Raw genomic sequence first — 16034 nt, forward strand, 5'->3', positions numbered from 1 at the left:
AAAAATAACATTGTTGAAAAACGTGAGGCAAGAGGAGGTACAAAATGAAACGAGACAAGGAAAAGATAAGGTTGTTAAAATACTTAACTCAAAATTTCTGAAGCATTGCATCTCATAAGTCCTATATCTATACTACTTGAACTGTTTTTAACCACATTTTATATGGCCATTATATACAATACACATCTTCACAACTATAGATGGACGTTTTCCTGGCTGAGAGCACTTGAACCAACTACTAAACCAAAAGTTGTGCATCTTTTACATTCTCAACTTTGCATACCTTTATACCCACTTTTAGGATCATTCATCAATAGATGCCATTTTAAGTATAAGGCATTACGGCGAAGTCAAACATGTAAAAAGTAATGAGAGCTTGAGGTAATTTCTTTTATCTACAGCACATCCATGCACTCACAGAACTTCATACCAAAACCAGACTTTCTAATTTTCACCAGGCCAACACTTTGCACACAACAGGACTCCAAACTCAGAGGGGGCTGAGCACTGCTTTATCAACAGCATATCTATATTACTGCCCCAACGCACATCAAAACAATTCCAAAGAAATAACAGACATCACACTAACACAAGCAGACTAAAACAATGCCTAATCGTCTAATTACACTTCTCTAAATAACTGCTTGTTCAGGCCCAACAATGGACAACCGTGAATGACAGCACACATAGATGGACATAGTACACTACAAAGATCCGACAGGATCAGATAAGAACTGTTGGACCCGGCCTCATGGCGTGGCCCTACCCCTCCCGCATGGTGGGCCCAGAACGACATCGGCCCTCCGCCGAGCCTCGGGCGGTCCCTTGTGCCCGACCCTGCACGCCCCCACACTGCCGGTCCGGTTATCGTCCCGGGCCACCACTACCGGCCTGACTCCATCTTGGGCCCACCACGTCACGAACACGTGGCCCCCGCCCCGGCCCAGGCCCCCGCGAAGCCCCGACATCGAGGCACCAAGATCCACCCAGGTGGTCGAGTGGCCACTCAACAGATCCAAAAGGAGGGGAGTTTCGATGGGCCTCCAGCTGTCCCCGGACGCCTGGTATCGATCGCCCTCCGGCCTCCCTGGGCGCTGGCTCCACCCCCCTGCTGGGTGTCTGGACGCCATAATCCCGGCCCCTCTGGCCCCCAGGCGCGAGGGTCCGGACATCAAAGGACTCCAGTCCTATATCTGGGCCAGCCCCAGAGTAGGACACCAGTTGTATCCTGGACTGGAGAGCCCTGCTGACGCTGTCGCGGCCGACACCAGAAGAACAAATTTTCCTGTAACCGGAAGCTACCCTGAGAGCCTGCTGGCGTTGCCGCGGCCCACCTTCACTGAACCATCTTGAGAGCCTGCTGGCGCTGCCGCGGCTCACCTTCGCTGAACCATCTTGAGAGCCTGCTGGCGCTGCCGCGGCCCACCTTCGCTGAACCCTCTGGAGAGCCTGCTGGCGCTGCCGCGGCCCACCTTCGCCGAAAACCACACCGAGGCCTGCTGGCGCTGCCGCGGCCCCCTCTCCGTTAAAGACCACCTACCGAGCCCTGCTGGCGCTGCCGCGGCTCGGCCTCTCGGAACCCCCGGCTCGAGGATTGAGAGCTGTGCGCAGGGTATCCCTTCTTACACCCGTACTGAGACTGTCCCGCTACCCCGTCCCTTCTTTACGAGACTTTACAGATCCATCGATCTGCCTGTACATATCGCTGGGAACCAGCAACCCTTATTCTTGATAAAGCCTAAGGACTTATCCTCTTGTGTGGTGTCCGTTTGTAGTGTTGTGGTTATTCTACTGTACGATCCTAGGAGAGGACCCTCACCCAGGAGGCCTCTCGATAACGCTCGGCTATTTCTCGACGGAGAGGTGGACCTAGGGGTGGTCAGTCAGACATCTTCTGCCTCCCCCGGGATCGCCTTTCCAACATTGGTGGCAGCGGTGGGATCCGAGCCGACGCAGATCGTGCAGAGAGTGATTCACCCACTACCGAGAAAAACACACTACGACCATGACTACGCAAGAAACGAGACCGACTACGGAATTCCAGAAAGAGAAAATGGAAGATTACAGTCACAAGGAATTAAAACAATACTGCAAAGACCGGGGCATCGCTACCACTGGCCTAAGCACCAAGGAAGACTTTAAAACGGCCCTACAAGCATGGGTGGACGCCGGTGACACGCCACCCCAGAATGAAGATAACTCGGGCCCGAACGGAAGCCCGGAGGCCGACACAACCCCAGCGGGGGAGAGACCCGCAAATCTAGGCACGGGCCTCCCCCACGAAGACGCCCGAGAACGAGAGAGGAACCGGCTCCACGAATTGGAGCTCGCCCGACTCCGGCTAGACGGAGAACTACAGCTGACGACAAAAAAGATAGCCCTCGAGCAACCACGGCTAGAAGGAGACCTGGAGGAGAAACGAAGACAAAGAGACCTCGAGGAAAAGAGACTCATGCTCGAGCATGAGCGCGGCTTAAAGGAACTAGAAATCAAGGCCAAAACGAACGATGTCAACGCATCCGGGGGCAAGACCTCGCCCCCGCCTATGGACACGAAGGTGCACATACCCAAGGATGTCGTCAAAGAGTACCATAAGAATGACGACATCCAACAGTGGTTCAAAGCCTACGAAGTAGCCATGACCGCCCATCGAGTACCCCTCAAGGACTGGGGCGCCGGCCTGTGGGGGAAGTTTGTCAACGAGGGGAGAGACGCCCTGCTAGAGCTTCCCGATGCCGAGATGACCTCGTACGAAACACATGAAAACCGCTCTCCTCACCCGCTACGGACTCACCCCCGAAATGTACCGGCAGCGATTCCGAGACTGTAGAAAAATCCCCGGTACCACTTGGGTGGAGTACGTGAACTTTTACAGCAGAGCCTTCGAGGGGTGGATCAAAGGCAGCCAGGTCACCACCTACCAGCAGTTGGTCGACCTCATTATATGGGAACATCTTTCCAACAACTGCTTCATCGAACTCCGGCAGCATCTCCTCGACAGCAAATTGACAGAGCCACGAAAACTCGCTGTCGAGGCTGACAGATGGGTGAGCACCCGAGTCCCCCGGAGCCCGATGGGAGACTACGGCCGGGGATCCCCGGGGAACCACCAACCACGAGGCGGCCAGAACAGGGGCCGAGACGCCCCCACGGGGTCCTCCCCTACCTCCACTTCGCCATCCTTGGGCCAAAGGGGGGTTCCTCCAGCAAGACCGGGGCCCCGCCTGAATGTTACGTGCCACAGATGCCAGCGACAGGGTCATTATGCGAATGACCCCCTCTGCCCGATGAACCAGCGACCCGGCACCACCGGTCCTCCGCACCGCCAGATCGCGGCCGCCGCCCTGGGTACAGAAGGAGGCGAAGAAAGTAGTGGAGCGCAAGAGCCCCGTCACCTATCTGGTGGACATGGAGTCCCCCAGGAACCCTCTCCGGGTTCTACACGCTAACCGGCTCAAGCCGCACTTTGCCCGCACTGAACTAAGTCTGCTGCTAGCGACCGATGACGGAGCTGAAGACGACTCCGAACCGCTACCAGATCTCCTGAGCACCGAGAAAGACGGCTCCGTCGAAGGGGTCACGCTCTCCTCTACCCTGACCCCAGAACAGCACCAAGACTGCCGGAAGCTGCTGGGGCAATTTGCAGATCTATTTTCCCTCACTCCTGGGGTCACCCGGTGGTGTGTCCACGATGTAGACAACGTAGACAGCCCGCCTGTCAGACACAGAGCTTTCCGAGTGCCCGACCGAGTTCGGGCCTGCATTCAATCCGAAGTTGCCAAGATGCTAGCTCTGGGGGTAGTCGAACCCTCCGACAGTCCCTGGGCCAGTCCCGTTGTCCTGGTCCCTAAAGCCGCCGCACTCGGCACGCCCCCGGAGCTCCGGTTCTGTGTTGACTACCGGGGGCTGAATGCAGTCACCAGGACCGACGCCCATCCCATCCCCCGGGCGGATGAACTGATCGATCGCCTGGGGGCCGCAAAGTATCTCAGCACCTTCGACCTCACGGCCGGATATTGGCAGATCAGCCTCACCCCTGGAGCACAAGAGCGATCGGCCTTCTCGACCCCTGATGGCCACTACCATTTCAAGGTGATGCCCTTCGGCATGAAAAACGCCCCGGCCACCTTCCAGAGACTCGTGAATAGGGTGCTGGCCGGGCTAGAAGAGTTCAGTGCCGCCTATCTAGACGACATTGCAGTGTACAGCCTCCACTGGGATGAGCACCTGACCCACCTCTGGGAGGTCCTGACGGCCCTCCGACGGGCCGGACTGACAATAAAGGCCAGCAAGTGCCAGATAGGCCAAGGGTCCGTGACCTATCTGGGACACCAAGTAGGGAGCGGCCAGGTGGCTCCCCTCCAACCAAAGATTGACGCCATCCGGGCCTGGGAGCCCCCGGTCACCCAAACAGCAGTCCGAGCCTTCCTGGGGCTCACAGGATATTATCGGCGCTTCATAAAAGACTATGGAAGCATTGTGGGGCCCCTCACAGAACTAACGTCCAAGAGACTACCACCAAAGGTGCGCTGGACCCCCGAGTGCCAGGTCGCCTTCGACACACTGAAGACTGCCATGTGCACCGCTCCTGTGCTCCAAGCCCCCGACTACAGCCGAGAGTTTGTGGTCCAAACCGACGCCTCGGAGCACGGCATTGGGGCGGTCCTCTCCCAAGTAAACCCTGAGGGAGCCGACCTTCCCATTGCCTTCATCAGTCGGCGCCTGCTGGCTAGGGAACAGCGATGGAGCACCATCGAGAGGGAAGCCTTCGCCGTCGTATGGGCCCTAAAGAAGCTCCGGCCCTACCTCTTCGGCACATACTTCCGGGTCCAGACCGACCACCGGCCCCTGCGGTGGTTGATGCAGATGCGGGGAGAAAACCCGAAACTGTTGCGATGGTCCATCTCCCTCCAAGGGATGGACTTCACTGTGGAGCACCGCCCCGGCAACGACCACGCCAATGCTGACGGCCTGTCCCGATTCTTCCGCCTCGGCAAGGAGAACCCCCAAGGAGATGGGTGACTCTCCCCTGCCTTCAGCTGGGGGGGACGCGTGTTGGACCCGGCCTCATGGCGTGGCCCTACCCCTCCCGCATGGCGGGCCCAGAACGACATCGGCCCTCCGCCGAGCCTCGGGCGGCCCCTTGTGCCCGACCCTGCACGCCCCCACACTGCCGGTCCGGTTATCATCCCGGGCCACCACTACCGGCCTGACTCCATCTTGGGCCCACCACGTCACGAACACGTGGCCCCGGCCCTGGCCCAGGCCCCCGCGAAGGCCCGACATCGAGGCACCAAGATCCACCCAGGTGGTCGAGTGGCCACTCAACAGATCCAAAAGGAGGGGAGTTTCGATGAGCCTCCAGCCGTCCCCGGACGCCTGGTATCGATCGCCCTCCGGCCTCCCTGGGCGCTGGCTCCACCCCCCTGCTGGGTGTCTGGACACCATCATCCCGGCCCCTCTGGCCCCCAGGCGCGAGGGTCCGGACATCAAAGGACTCCAGTCCTATATCTGGGCCAGCCCCAGAGTAGGACACCAGTTGTATCCTGGACTGGAGAGCCCTGCTGACGCTGTCGCGGCCGACACCAGAAGAACTCATTTTCCTGTAACCGGAAGCTACCCTGAGAGCCTGCTGGCGCTGCCGCGGCCCACCTTCGCTGAACCATCTTGAGAGCCTGCTGGCGCTGCCGCGGCCCACCTTCGCTGAACCATCTTGAGAGCCTGCTGGCGCGGCCCACCTTCGCTGAACCCTCTGGAGAGCCTGCTGGTGCTGCCGCGGCCCACCTTCACCGAAAACCACACCGAGGCCTGCTGGCGCTGCCGCGGCCCCCTCTCCGTTAAAGACCACCTGCCGAGCCCTGCTGGCGCTGCCGCGGCTCGGCCGCTCGGAACCCCCGGCTCGAGGATTGAGAGCTGTGCGCAGGGTATCCCTTCTTACACCCGTACTGAGACTGTCCCGCTACCCCGTCCCTTCTTTACGAGACTTTACAGATCCATCGATCTGCCTGTACATATCGCTGGGAACCAGCAACCCTTATTCTTGATAAAGCCTAAGGACTTATCCTCTTGTGTGGTGTCCGTTTGTAGTGTTGTGGTTACTCTACTGTACGATCCTAGGAGAGGACCCTCACCCAGGAGGCCTCTCGATAACGCTCGGCTATTTCTCGACGGAGAGGTGGACCTAGGGGTGGTCAGTCAGACATCTTCTGCCTCCCCCGGGATCGCCTTTCCAACAAGAACCATTACCCAAGATGAACTTTTACAAAACAATACATTAAAAGACCGCTCTTCTTGAACCAAGCTGCCACAAAAGAGCGTTTTGACTCCACGGGAATTTCACTGTAAACTGCTCCAATATACCGATACAAGGACTGATACAAATGGCTGAAGTGCAATGTACAAATGCAGGTGACGCGTTTTCTTCTTGTTCACTGAATTAGATATATATTACTAATCAGTTGAAGTAACTGTTGCACTCATACTCACTACGCAAGTGAACACCGATTTGGTGAACTATACACAAAACCATGTCCACGCTAAAGTAAAGTGAGGCTTAAGATGCATGCACTGCTCCACATTCCAAACACGTCCATGCCTCAATCCTCAATACGGTACCCTAGTATTGTTGGGGACTTTTGTCATAGTTCATAAAGAGGTCCAAGGCCAAACAGCAGCTCACCTCACGAATGTGCTGCTCCCTTACAGGCCAACAACCTGGCAAACCGTCAGGTGGTGGATCATTTCATGTTTAAAGGCGCCTCTGTCTGCAGCTCGATACACTAATCCCTCCACCTCAGAAAGGAAATGATTATGAACATACGCATTTGGCCTCCTCCTCAGCTGATTATACCACTTTTGCAAACTGCTCGCTTCACTTTATTTATTGTAACCTTTAGGTCACCTGACTCTCGGATTATCCTAATCCTTTACATTAGAGCACTCTAAAGCGCCCTCCCCACTGCACTACTGCTGCGCCAATAATTATTAAAGATCCAACGCCAAAATAGATTGTTAAATTTAAGAGTAGTAACTCAGCTTCAAACGAATTGAACATGGCGAGTGAGCCATACACATACCTCTAAATATTAATGCTTCATGATCTAATAATAAATAGGACGGAGGAAATATTGAAACGTCAAACGGATCAGATTCACAAGTTAAAAAATACCAAATGGGAGGAAAATTGAATAAAAAAAATAGTGGGTACAGAATATGCTCTGCTAAATAAATACATCAAGGCCACCAGCAAATGGTTTTAGGCTACTGAAAGACTTATCAGAAGTATGCTGGAAATGACTACCAGACTGCAAATTTGTCTCACCGAATACGATGCAGGGTCTGAAAAGAAGTTAACATAGTATAAAGCAGATAACAGTAACTAATAAAATACGCACCAAAATGTGCTCTCTAGGTGACGCTGAAAGAAAAACAAGGCTATGGCAGAGTTCGGCTTTCTAAGCATGAACATAAACCGAACTAACAAAGATTAAGGGAAATCTCTGCATGCATACCTCTCACATTAGTGTACAGTACGTTACACTGCCAGTGTAATGAAAAACAAGCTAGCTCCGTGGAGCAGACTGGGGAGGGAAACTGAAAGTGCGCGATGCGCGCGCTGCCAGCCTCCGGGGACAGGAGATGTGCAGTAGTACGGAGTGCACATCTCCTGTCTCCCTTGTGCCACCTCCTGTCTCCCTTGTGCCACCTCCTGTCTCCCTTGTGCCACCTCCTGTCTCCCTTGTGCCACCTCCTGTCTCCCTTCCAGCACCAAAGTGACAACAATAGGTCTTCGCTAGCGAGACCTAACAAAAAGCTGTCTGTGAATGAATGAAAGGTCACTACAGGATCGGGTGCAGGCCTCGTCTTTAGATGGGGGAAATTGATATATATATATATACACAAACACAACTCGACCCCCGCCATGCACAGTTTTCTCATCAATTATTTCATTGCAAAATGTTGCAGTGATATTATCAATGATGTCACAGAAGATGTCATTAGTGATGTAATATGTGAGGTAATTAGCAGTTCATGGCAAGTTTTAGCTACCTTGGGGCACAAGTTATTGTTAATATAGCTATAACTGGTGAATTTCTATGGTTTTTAGAGTTTAAAGCATTACAATTTTACTAAAATTTCACCTAATTATAATGTTACTTTAGCCATTGTTTTTTCCCCAGCAAATTTCTTTTTTTTTTTACGTAAAGTAATATTTTATAGTATAGTAATATTTTATTACCATGCGAAAGAACCTCTTCCTCACATACACTATACATGAAGATTTGCGCTTGAGAAAAGCAGGGATTCGTACACCTCAAGGATTACATCTGACTTTCTTGGTGGAAATGTGGATAGAAAACACTTTCTTATCCTTGACCATGCACTCGAAGTTAAGCTGATTAATATGTTACAGAAGTTTTGCGCTCAAGAAAAGAAGGGATGCATACACCTCCATCCAAGATTACAGCTAACTTTTTCACAGTGGAACATCCAGAAGACCACACCTACATCGCATTATGTGTAGTAGCATCACGACTGGGATTTACACTTGCACAGTGAATCAGTTTAAAGCCCTGCCCACTGCAAATCGTGCTTCTTGAGAGTAGCGAAAGCAAGTAATAAAAATTTTAAAAAGTGAAGTACGAAACGAGGCGACCTGCTGTGGAACAGGGAGGAAGTGTCTTACGTCAGATTTAGCTTGTTTACGTGACAAATCGTATCTGTTGTTTCCCAAACAGTGTATTTTGTGCGGTGCCCCAGGCTACGTTTTACAGCGCACTGGGGGTCCACGACACACATATTGTAAACCACTGAGCAGCTGTTCATTTTAAATAAACTAAAAAAAAAGAAGCAATCTCGTTGGTGTCCTGGGGCAGGCAAGCGGTGTTGTGGGAGTTGTAAGGGGGTCTGCATGCCTAATGTGAAAGCAACTAATAAAAAATTATTTGAGGAAGCATAAAATGAGATGGGCGGAGTGGAGCAGGGAGGAGGCATCTTTAAAAGATAAAGCGCAGCGTCCATGTTCGGGTGCCACGCTGAGCCACGAAAAATATGTGGACTCTGGTTTGCTGAAGCGGAGAGCAGAGTGCCTGCAACAAAAGCTAGGTAAAAGTGAGTAAGAAAATAATGCTCATAAACAGTAAATAAAACATACTGAGTAACAACACATGTAACTGGGGCAGTCCTCATGGGAGGTTACAACAGGATAAAAGGAGGGACTTCTAAGCCTATTAATGAAAAAAGGCCACCATTTACACAGGACAGTAACAGGAGCCAATTGAAAAGATGGGCGGAAAGTGGGCTCAGCCTAAAGTCCAAACCTGAATACAGCATGTCTCAGAGACAGCCCAAGCGCTGCCTAGCCGAGACCTAAATAGGAGCACAAGAGACCGTGCCCTTTCTTATTTTTTATTTTGGTGTGGATCCTCTGCAAATTTGCTGTAAAATTGGTGGGGGAAGGGCACGGTTTAGAACCCTGGGGGTGTCCCAGGGGGGAAACAACCTTTACAACGAAACTTTTACAACGAACTACCATTACAACGCAATTTTTACAACGCAAACTATTACAACGCATTGCTCTGGGGGGCGCTCTAGGATAGGGAATAGGTTAATTTACTATCCAATAACCTTCCCTACTATCCACGGGGACTGGAGTTGGAATAGTAAATTAAACTATTCACTATCCAGCGTCTAAAAGCATTATGCGTTGTAATGGTATGCGTTGTAAAAGTTGCGGTGTAAAGGTAGGCGTTGTAAAAGTATGCGTTGTAACATCATACATCCGTCCCAGGGGGGCCCCAACCCCATTGTGTTTTTTTAAATGATTTTCTTGGGGCTCGGGCTGAGTCCTGAGTTCCAAAATGGCTGCCATAATTTCCTTGATGAAGTTGCGGCAGCCAGTCAGATCTCACCACGAGATCTGTCTGATCCGTGCCCCTGGATATACATAATGTTGTGTTTTTTTAAATTACTAAAAAACTACTAAACAGATTTACACCAGATTACAAAAGCATTCTTTCTGAACCAAGATCTAGCTTTCTGCCAAATTTGGTTAATTCCATTCAGTAGATCGGGCTGTAGTCATATCTATAATCCCTGTGGGAATTTGCATGGGGAAAACTAGTTTTGGACTCCTCCCCCACATTTTTTCCTCTGCACCCCACTTAACGAATCACCCCAAAACATCCCAGACATTAGTTGAAGTGACTAGCATACTGATGCATCATGCCAAGATGTAATGACGTTTTTGAAAAACTTTTGCTTATGGTGCAGACCTACTTTGATAGAGAGCCACTAGTTAGCAGGGGGTTTCACCAGCATAGCAATAACAAAGAGTGCCTAATTGGGATATTGAGGAATTCTCATTATAATGTCCACCGAGAATCTGTTAAAAATAAGTTTTGTGTATTTATTTCCCTACAGGTGCATCCATGCTGTCGCAGGCCTTCATTGCAAGAACCGGTTTATTGCACCTGGCAGTGACTTACCAAGAGGTCCGGTCCATGGCTACCCTGAACCAGATGCACCGTATGGGCAGGCCAAAGGTTGCACAGCCAAAGCTTGGCCCGACATTTGGCTGCCCCCAGCTGAAAGGAGTTGTTCTGAAAACCATGATCCGCAAACCGAAGAAACCCAACTCTGCTAACCGCAAGTGTGCCCGGGTACGGCTCAGCAATGGGAAAGAAGTGATTGTTTTCATTCCTGGCGAGGGCCACAACCTGCAGGAACACAACATTGTACTAGTTGAGGGAGGTCGGACTCAGGATCTGCCTGGGGTCAAGCTGAAAGTCGTAAGAGGGAAATATGACTGTGCTCATGTGCAAAAGAAGAAGTGATAGAAGTGCAATACTGTGACCATGAATGTACTGCTCCAAGGTCCGTTTGAGGGGAGTGGTACCTTTTCAAGGCACTGTGTGAACTCAACAACAAACTGTATGGATGGCATTGTAGGATTCTCGGGTGTTGCTAACAGCAGAATAGAGTGCTGCGAGTAACACTTTGTCTTCATAAAATCTGATTTATTGTCCTTAAACCACTTGAGGACATTTTGGGAAGTGAACACTTGCTGTTTTTCTTTTCCAAGAGCACATCATGTCACTTGATGCTCATACATGACCTACTTGGATTTCTTACATGCAGCTAGTTTGTAGTTAAGTCTGTTGACAAATGATGATCATTGTTATTTGCAGGCACTTGATTCGCCATAGTCGTCCACAGCAGATCACGTTCAGTAAGTGAGCCTTTTTAAATAAAAGCATATACCAAGCACATTTTAATTGAATTTGTTTTTTTTACCCCCATCCTGACTATTATCACCCTCTATCCTGTCCCTCCCAAATTAATTTCTACAATCTGTCTTTCTCTGTTACATCTGCTTCTTCCTTAACTAAGTGATGCTTTGGTGGTGCTGATTGACGCTGTGGTGGTGCTGACTTATGCTGTGGTGGCGCTGAGTGATTTTGTGCTGCCCCTGAGTGATGCTGTCGTGGAGTGATATTGTTGTGTCCCTGAGTGATATTTCTGTGTCCCTGAGTGATATTGTTGTGTCCCTGAGTGATATTGTTGTGTCCCTGAGTGATATTGTTGTGTATCAACAAAAAGAAATACAGAGTTCCCCGGTTGCAGTCAGCTAAAGGACTGTCATTGGTCTCTCTCTTGTCGGGTCAAACAGTGAAAAGGTGAGTGTAGTGAACCCTCTCTTGGAATTTTTGGGGTACCTCACACAGGTCGCCGGTTGGACTACACTTGTAATCCCACCCGGTGATCGTTCAGCGTCATCATCGGTACCCTGCCCCTGCGCCAGGCTGGCAGTGCAATGCCTGTCGGGCAACAATACTTGTTGCTCTTTGGCGGGGATCTTCTATTCCTTCGCCAAAGGGTGTGTGGATGTAAGGGGACCATGCAAGGAGGTAATATGTGAGTGTGCAAAAGTGAGCGTGGGTGAAATAAAAGGAGTCAGTGGAGTCCAAAAAATTCGGATTTTAATGATATGGCTCACTGCTCTATTAAAAATACAAGGGGTATAGAGGCAGAACTATCAAGGTAGTAAGCCTCATTCAACCCTTGGTGAGTGGATGGTCAACATGTTTCTTGCTTATAGAGCAATTCGTCAGGACCAAGGGGTGCTCATATGATTTGCAAGGGCTCCCCCGTGATCAGGGGGCCCAGTATACGACCTGGTAGGTGTCGTATGGCAGTCCTTTCCTCAGGACCCTTCCCAGGACTAAATGGGAGAGAGAAGAGAGAAGTGTACTGTTCAGGAGAGACCAGAGAGACATCATGGACAAACGTGGAAACATTCGCGTTTTGTGACTGTCATAATATACAGTGGGTGAGCATGCCTTTGGTTTGCTCCAGGAAGATCGCATGCTTAGTGGTATCCAACAAAGTTGGTTGGAAGTTTGTCATGCAGTAAAAAACCTATGAAAATCAAGGGCTATTACTGTGCTATCAGCATGCGCGATAGCTAGTGGAAATTGAGACAACATTTGTGGGGAGAAAAACAGACTTCAAACATGTCTTTGTGAAGTTTCAGAAAAGAACACTAGATGGAGTCAGTGTATGGGTAACTAACCCTTGGATTAAACCGTAACACCAGCCGCAATAATACAGTGATGGTAAAATTTAGAACAACCTTACCCGTTTGTTACACTACGGAGGCTTCCTCGAGCTGACCGGGTGGGGCCAGGACTTGGTGGAGACCACCTGTTAGGAGGAAGTATCCCCGCCATGTTATCGATTGGCGGTCAATGCGTCTCCCCATTCAACTGCTTAAAGCTTGGTCCCGCCGTGGCGCTCAGAAAGAGGCGCACGCGGGGGCGCAGATGGAGCATATGTGCCTTACCTCGGAGTTCCTGGCGTAGGGCGTCTAGTCACCTACCCTTCCCACTGCGGACGTTGCCGCAGATCAGCCGGTAAAGCTTGGCGTCCCGGGCGCACTACTTATGACCCGTGTGTGTGGCCAGTTTAGTGGGCGTGGCCCCGGCGTGTTACCAGGCAACGAGTGGTAAATAATGGACACAGAAGATTCACTCGCTCCGTGTGTTGCCAGTGGTTAACAACGAAGACGGCTTCGCGTGCTAACGAGGAGGGAGGGAAACGTGAGTGCCATCTTGAGAGGGAGGTGGAAATAGGCAGCTTAATGGTTATGGGCTGGGTTCGGCATAGTAAGGACAAAACAGTCCATTGGTCAGCTATCTAGTGAGCATTGTCCAGGGCACCGCATCGTTGAGCCCGTTTTCATCTGTGTGTAGACGGTGTACCCATCTCTGCTCCAGTCTGAAGAGGGATTGCTGATTCATACCAGGTTGGCATTCTAGAACTGTCCACTTTATGTCCTCAGTGGTATGTTTGTGTTCCTTGCAATGTTCATACAGCCCGGTGTGTGTTTTGGAGCATCGAATATTACTGTTGTGCTCCATTATCCGTTGTTTCACCGGGCGCATTGTCATCCCGATATAGAGCAATCTGCAGGGGCACACCAAGATGTATATACATCTCGAGCTGTTACAATTGGTGTGTTTGTGAAAGGTCCAGGTGAAATCTCCTGGGAGTTCGATTGTTCTGCCTTGGATGGTTTGGGGGCATACCACACAGGAACCACATTTGTAGTGTCCAGTGACAGGGGGAAGATCCCAGAGGGTCCTGACTGGTCGAGTTTGTAATTTCTTAGGGCGAGTGTGGATCAATGTGTCCTTGAGGTTGGCAGTCCTTTTGAAAGCGAACCGTGGTCGTGCCAATTCCATCCCAGTGGAGTTCAAGATACCCCAATGTGTTATCACGGCTTTCTTGATAAATGATGAATGCCTGGTGTAGGAGGTGACACAGGTGATGATGTCATCTGGTTCTTTAGGGTGGACCTCTAGAAGGGCATCTCTATTGTTGTTCAATGCTCGTTTGTACGAATTCTTTAACAGCCGGGTGGGATACCCTCTGTCCTGGAGTTTATGCTGTAGGGTCCGGGCCTCTTGTCTGAAGTCTTGGACAGAGCTACAATTCCTCCGAATTCTAAGGAATTGCCCAAAGGGTAAATTATCTCGCAGGGCTTTAGTATGGTGGCTTTGGTAGAGAAGCAAGCTATTTCTGTCAGTATCTTTCTTGTATAGCGTGGTGGTTATTGCTTCGGGTCCCAGATTGATGGTGAGATCGAGGAATGGTATGGACGTCTCCGAGATGGTTCCAGTAAATTTAAGGAAGGGGTCTTGTAAGTTAATCCAGTCACAAAAGGCTTCACAGCTGGGACGGTCCCCTTTCCAAAGAATCAAGATGTCGTCGATAAAGCGACGCCAGAGAGTTAAGTTCTCTCGGTAGGGGTTTTGCTCCGGAGGGTAGATGTACCTCTTCTCGAACGAAGCCATATAAATGCAGGCCAAGCTCGGCGCGAAGGTAGAACCCATCGAAGTCCCCCGCACTTGATGGTATAACTGGGATTCATACCTGAAGAAGTTCTCGGTCAGGGCGATGTGGGCCAGTTCCATAATGAATGTTATTGGTGTTGGGGATAACTATTCCTCTTCTCGCATCAGCGAATCCACTGCTTCCAGGGTTGCTTGTTGCGGGATATTAGTATAAAGTGCCTCCACATCGAGGGTAAGAAGCAAGTCAGTGTCCTCTCTGCCATCTATGTCTGCAATTAGACGGAGTACATCCCTGGTGTCTTGCAGGTAGGATGGTATCTGTTTGACGTAAGGTTGGAAGAACGCATCACAAAATTGTGACAGTGGTTCTAGTAGAGATCCAATTCCAGAGACAATGGGTCTCCCAGGGACAGGAGACGTGCCCTTGTGTATTTTCGGGAGAGTATAAAAGTAGGGGATAACAGGATCCGAAGTGATCAAGAAATCTGCTTCCTTTCTACTAATCCACTCGTTGGTCTCCCCCTCAATCACAAGGCCCATGATGGTAGTTGTCAATCTTTTAGTTGGGTCCTCAAGGAGAGGTCTGTAATGGTTGGTATTTGTCAATTGTCTTCTGCACTCACGATCATAGTCTTCGTAGTTCTGAATGACCGTGGCGCCCCCCTTGTCTGCTTGTTTAATGACGATCGACTCGTCTTGGCCTAGTGTTTTGACTGCTAGTCGTTCTATATTGGACAGATTGTGGAAGGTTTTCTTCGAAGGTATCTCACGCATGCTCCTCAGGACCGCCCGCTCAAAAGTCAGGACTTCGGGTGGTACCATCCCGTCAGTGGGAGTAAAGGTGGAGGGTTTTCTTAGACCTGTATCAAGATCCGGGAGCTCAGGTTGGTTTTCAAAGAATGCCCGAAGACGGATTTTCCTAAAAAATTGTTTCAGTTCGATCATCTCTTGGAATGGGTCTGGGGTCGGTGTGGGAACAAAGCCAAGACCTTTCTCTAGTACTCGTGTTTCGGTTGGTGTCAGGGTTCTCTTTGATAGATTGACAACTAAGCTCGTCTCCCCCTGGATGACATGCTCCTGGTCTCCATTGATGCTGGTGCTGGTATCTGGTCCTGCCACTGTACACCCTTTTGCCCTCCTCGCTTTCGCCCTCTTCCTCTGCCCCAGCCTCTGCCGTGAAAAGGTGGCAGATTGGGGGGGTAGAATTGCGGGGGGCCCTGTGGGTAAAAGGGGTACTGCCAGGGGGGTGCCATCTGTGGTGGCCCATGGAAGGCTGGGCCTTGGTAATAGCCTTGTTGCCATGTCCGAGGTGGTCGGGGATTTCTTGGTGGGACTCCCCCACTGGAATCACTACTATCCGATCCACGTCTGGTATCGCTCCCTGAGTTTTCATCAGAGGAGTAGGTTTTCTTTTTCCCGTGGTAATCATCCTTCAAGTAGGGGTAGACTTTTTCTTTTACAAATTTGGCAATATCTTTCTCGAGTTTGGTTGTTTTTTGTTTCAGTAGAAACTCATGGTGATCCGCCATTTCTTGATTTATTTCCGAGAGTTTGGTCGTGAACGCTGTCTTATTGTTCTTGGATATGGCGGTTTTCATGGTAGCTTCCATAGCGGAGATCTTCTCTATTAAAGCATCTGATAGACGCTTCGCCGTTTGACTGATGAGAAAGAGGAGA

At 50.6% G+C, this 16034-nt stretch overlaps 1 long non-coding RNA gene across 1 annotated transcript in view; it reads left to right on the plus strand.

Annotated features, from left to right (window-relative positions):
- The window catches only part of LOC144782134 (uncharacterized), a 501576-nt gene extending 490931 nt beyond the window's left edge, over window positions 1–10645 (plus strand). The window contains exon 3 of the long non-coding RNA XR_013601111.1: window positions 10423–10645. This is a non-coding gene — a long non-coding RNA (uncharacterized LOC144782134). The remainder of the gene's footprint in view (window positions 1–10422) is intronic.
- Window positions 10646–16034: the final 5389 nt, after the last annotated feature.

Source organism: Lissotriton helveticus, chromosome 9 (genome assembly GCF_964261635.1).
Source record: "Lissotriton helveticus chromosome 9, aLisHel1.1, whole genome shotgun sequence".
In the NCBI taxonomy this organism is placed as follows: domain Eukaryota; kingdom Metazoa; phylum Chordata; class Amphibia; order Caudata; family Salamandridae; genus Lissotriton; species Lissotriton helveticus.